This window comes from Megalobrama amblycephala, linkage group LG1 (genome assembly GCF_018812025.1).
Source record: "Megalobrama amblycephala isolate DHTTF-2021 linkage group LG1, ASM1881202v1, whole genome shotgun sequence".
NCBI lineage: Eukaryota > Metazoa > Chordata > Actinopteri > Cypriniformes > Xenocyprididae > Megalobrama > Megalobrama amblycephala.
This window is the reverse complement of record NC_063044.1, coordinates 43,561,434-43,565,955: the sequence shown is the minus strand read 5'-3', so window position 1 is coordinate 43,565,955 and position 4,522 is coordinate 43,561,434. Positions and strand designations below refer to the sequence as shown.

At 37.8% G+C, this 4,522-nt stretch overlaps 1 long non-coding RNA gene across 1 annotated transcript; it reads left to right on the top strand.

Annotated features, from left to right (window-relative positions):
* The first annotated feature begins 3,857 nt into the window (after positions 1–3,857).
* Positions 3,858–4,244, top strand: LOC125270722. Its single transcript, XR_007185441.1, has 3 exons — positions 3,858–3,989; positions 4,081–4,104; positions 4,206–4,244. It is a non-coding gene; the product is annotated as an uncharacterized LOC125270722 (long non-coding RNA).
* Positions 4,245–4,522: the final 278 nt, after the last annotated feature.

Here is a 4,522-nt window from a genome sequence, read left to right as displayed (position 1 = left end):
CGACGGTCATCTTCCCACAATGGGTGCATGACTCGTCCACAAACGCCGCCTCAGCGTGCCTTAAGCCCAAGCACGCGATACAGCGTTGGTGACCATCCCGAGGCGCCAGGCAACGACCGCATCCAGCAGCACACAAGTAGAACGACATCTTTAAAAAGACGCGAACTACTCGTGTAAGCTCTTTCAAGGACTAACTCTCTCAGTGCCGAAGCATCGGCCCCGCTGCTGTGCTGTTCCTCCTGCACCGGACGAGAAGAGCAGTCAGAGAGAGAGCTGGCTCGTTGAAGTCCATTCTTCAAACACTCGCTCGTAGAAACCACCGTGTTTGCTCAGTAGTTCGGCTCCGAAGCGAAAAGCTGAAGAAACAACAAACAAAAGATGGGGTTATACCTACTTTTAAAGATCTTCCCTGGAAAAGATATAACAAAAAAAAACACAAGTGTTACCTCCCTGCTAACAGAATAAACAGGAGAAAATAGTAATTAAACAAAAAAGGGCCTCCCACTAACAAACGGTCTGCATGGGAAAGGGCAATTGAACATTTACCGGCCTTTACCGCTCACAATTTGTACTCCACACTAGGATTTACTTTAAAGCTAATCCAGCAGCGTCACACACACTCGGCTGGTACAACAACAGGAAGCAGGAGAGGGAGCTCATCGAGCAGTCTTCCCTCCAAGCTTTTATCCACTGAACGATTCCCGGCTCCACCCACATAAACAGCTGCACCTGTGTTCACAACAATTAGCACGGAGCAACAGGGGGAGAGCGAGAGAGAAAGAGAGAGCACTTCACACACAACTTTTGCACCACACAACAATGTTACACGATATAAGTAAACACTCAGTGACAAACAGACACGTAACAAGGGTAATTTGAGTAGTAGTCGATCACCACTAGATAATTATTCATGTGAATTACCATGTTCACATGAATCTCAACATCTCCTTCTCTTGAACTCTCACTGTTTCTTATGGGTGCTTGAGAGGGTATCTGCCAGCACTAAGTATTAGCCAGGCGTATACACCAAATCGAAATCGTAACTGCAATTTCATCATTAGTCTTTGAATCCTTGGTGTCATTTCATTCAGATCATTTCATTTTTTACTATTGCAATTAGTGGACGATTATCAGTTTCTGCAGTGAAGGTGGGAAGACCGTATTCATAGTTATGAAATTTCTCCAGCCCAAAGACTAATCCTAAGCACTCTTTCTCGATTTGTGCATATCGACACTCAGAATGAGTCATGGATCTGCTTGCTTATGCTACTGTCTTCCAGATCTCGTCATCAGCTTGCAATAAAACTGCACCAAAACCATTCTTGGAGGCATCTGTGGACAAAGAATTGCAATATGGGCGCAGAGGTCAACGCTAATTTCAACTGCTGTCTGTGGGACTTTTCATTTCTAGAATGGCATTGATCTTCTCGCTGTCTGGCTGTATCCCTTGACTGGACAGTTTATCTCCAAGAAACAAAAGTTCTTGCACACCAAACTGACATCTGTTTTTGTTTTGTTTGCTGATTTTCTGCAGCACTTTGGTCAGTCTGTTATTATGCTCCTGAAGCAAAGATCCCCAAATGATGTCATCAGTGTATGCTCTTACTCCTTCAAGTTGTTTAATGATGTTCTCCAACAATTACTTTACGATATGTCTATTTAAAAAAAAAAAAAAGTACATAGCACATGTACTGTGCTAGACCAACTGGGACTACTTGCATATTGTTGCCCAATTGATGGTTCAATTGCTTCTGTTCTCTTCATTTGTAAGTCGCTTTAGATCAAACGTCTGCTGGATGATCAAATGTAAATGTTTGTGATGTGTGTCTGAATGATGCACCATTTCTTAAAACAACAACAATTTTTTAGCACGTGATCAAAACATGAAGATAAATAATCAGGAGTGCTCAATTCTCAACAATAATATAAAAGGACATACTGTAACATTTGTGGTTTCCTGGGTCATAAAACACTTCAGATTTAAGACCAAGCAAAGATCACAAACTATAGATAACAAAGATAAAAGATACTGGAGATGATAATAGGATGTGAGTTTCATATGAGTTTCAATCATAATGCTTCTATTTTCCTCTGAATTGGTTTACTGGTATTGAATATCCTTGGACCTTAACTGAATCTACACTACATCTTCTCCACTGACATTTTCTTCAGAAATTGTAGAAACAGATTCATCAGTTTCACTTGATCCCAGAATGCATCTGTGTGAACAAGAGTGGTGTGGTGCTGCAAAATGACTATTGAATAGGAAGCAGTTTCAGCACAGGGAGTCATAACTCTGGGTATAATGTGTCGTAGTGATGCTGTTTTGAAAGAAATAATGAGAAAGTTTGTATTCTGGCAAAGGCATAAATAATCAATGTGACCCGGACTCAAAATGATAAAAAAAAAAAAAAAAAAAAATGTTCCTCCAGTAACATTAATAGAATGTAATTCAGAGTTACTTGGTCTTTGTTCCCTAAATGTTAGCACAAAAACATTATTTGTGATCCCACAACAGGAGCAACTTTAATGGAAATTTCCAGGACTTTCAATTGAGTCATGAAGGTGACTGAACATTTGATCAAAACAAGCAGTAAAATAGGGTGCGATTTGATCATGAAAATCAAAATAAATCATCTATTTGTCACCATTTCCTCATTTACTGTAGTTATTTGTATTGCTACATCTGAATTTATAAAGCTTGAGTTTAAGCTTTATATACAGTTTTTATACAGTTTATATACAGTTTTTTTATATACAGTTGCAAGAAAAAGTATGTGAAGCACTTGCAGAATCTATGAAAATGTTAATCATTTTAACAAAATAAGGGAGATAATACAAAATGCATGTTATTTTTTATTTAGTAATGTACTAAATATTTTTTATTTAGTGATGTTCACACTGAGGACAATTGAGGGACTCAAACTCAACTATTAAAAAAGGTTCAAACATTCACTGATGCTCCAGAAGGAAACACAACGCATTAAGAGTCGGGGGGTGAAAACTTTTGAATTCAAATATCAAGGTAAACTGTACTTAATTTGTCTTCCGGGAAACATGCAAGTATCTTCTGTTGCTTCTGAAGGGCAGTACTAAATGGGGGAAAAAAAAAAAAATGATATTCAAGCGGAATAAGAAAAATTTGGACCTCTTCATCCTGTTCAAAAGTTTTCACCCCCGGCTCTTAATACATCGTGTTTCCTTCTGGAGCATCAGTGAATGTTTGAACCTTTTCTAATAGTTGTGTTTGAGTCCCTCAGTTGTCCTCAGTGTGAAAAGATGGATCTCAAAATCATTCAGCCACTGTTGTAAAGGCTTCAAAAATGCAAAAGATGGTGGAAAACTGAAGAATTTTTGGGACCTGGAGGATTTTTCTGAAGAACAGAGCTCAGTTTAACTGTCAAGAACAAACAAGAGACTCAAGAACAACCATCACAAAACATAAAAACAGTCGTAAATCATCCAGGTAACCACACACAGTATTGAGAATCAATGGTTCACATACTTATGAATGGGGTCATTTTAATAAATTCAGCTATTTTGTTGTCTTGTGAATTATATGTAAACATCTTTTATGTATAATATCTTACTCAGGACAGTACTAAATAAAAAATAACATGCATTTTGTATGATCCCTCTTATTTTGTTACAATTTTACACATTTGCACAGATTCTGCTAGTGGTTCACATACTTTTTCTTGCAACTGTATAATGGTGTTGATGGAATTCAGTGCTTTAATGTTGCCGCAAATCCATGCAGTTGTTATCAGAAAAATAAGTAGTTTTGTTTTTTTAGAATCTTGCTTGTTTTGAAATTTCTGAGATAATAAACTCCCATTTCCGCATTGGTTATCTACAGTAAACAAATGATAACGCGTCTGTGTCTGCTATAAAAACCATGCTCCCATGTTCCTCCTCAAGAGATTTCCTGAGTTTCCCTTTGGTTCACACCTTCAACATGCTGACGCTAAAGCTAAGCGGGATCCTTTGTAAGTAATGATTTACAATCGACTCAACTGACATGATTTCAACTGTTCAATTCAGTGTTTCAGTTTGTTTCTGTTTGACTTTAATTTTCAGTGCTGCTGATCCTGTGCCAACATGGTAAGAACGGCAATTGATTAAACATGTTCAAGTGGGTTAGGGTTACATTATTTTATTTCAAGTAATTGTAATATATCATCTTGTATGTTTCCCCTCTGCAGGTATAGATGCATCCGTGATCTGTGAACATAGATTTGGGACCCTCAGATGTAGTGAGTAATTCAGTAGTTTTTAAGTTATATTTCTTTGTCTAAACAGGACAGAATTAGAGAGTCATGAAGCAGTGGAAGAGAATTTCCACCATATGATCTTAAACTTTACCACAATTCTCAAGACCACAATTTTCTTTTTTTCTTTTTTTTTTTCTTTTACGTGTATTAGATTCGGGATCAATAAGGGTTATTAGAGCCACCTACGGACGGAGTGATCGCATAACATGTTCTTATGGGCTTCCAGCTTTTGCCACCACAAATACGAA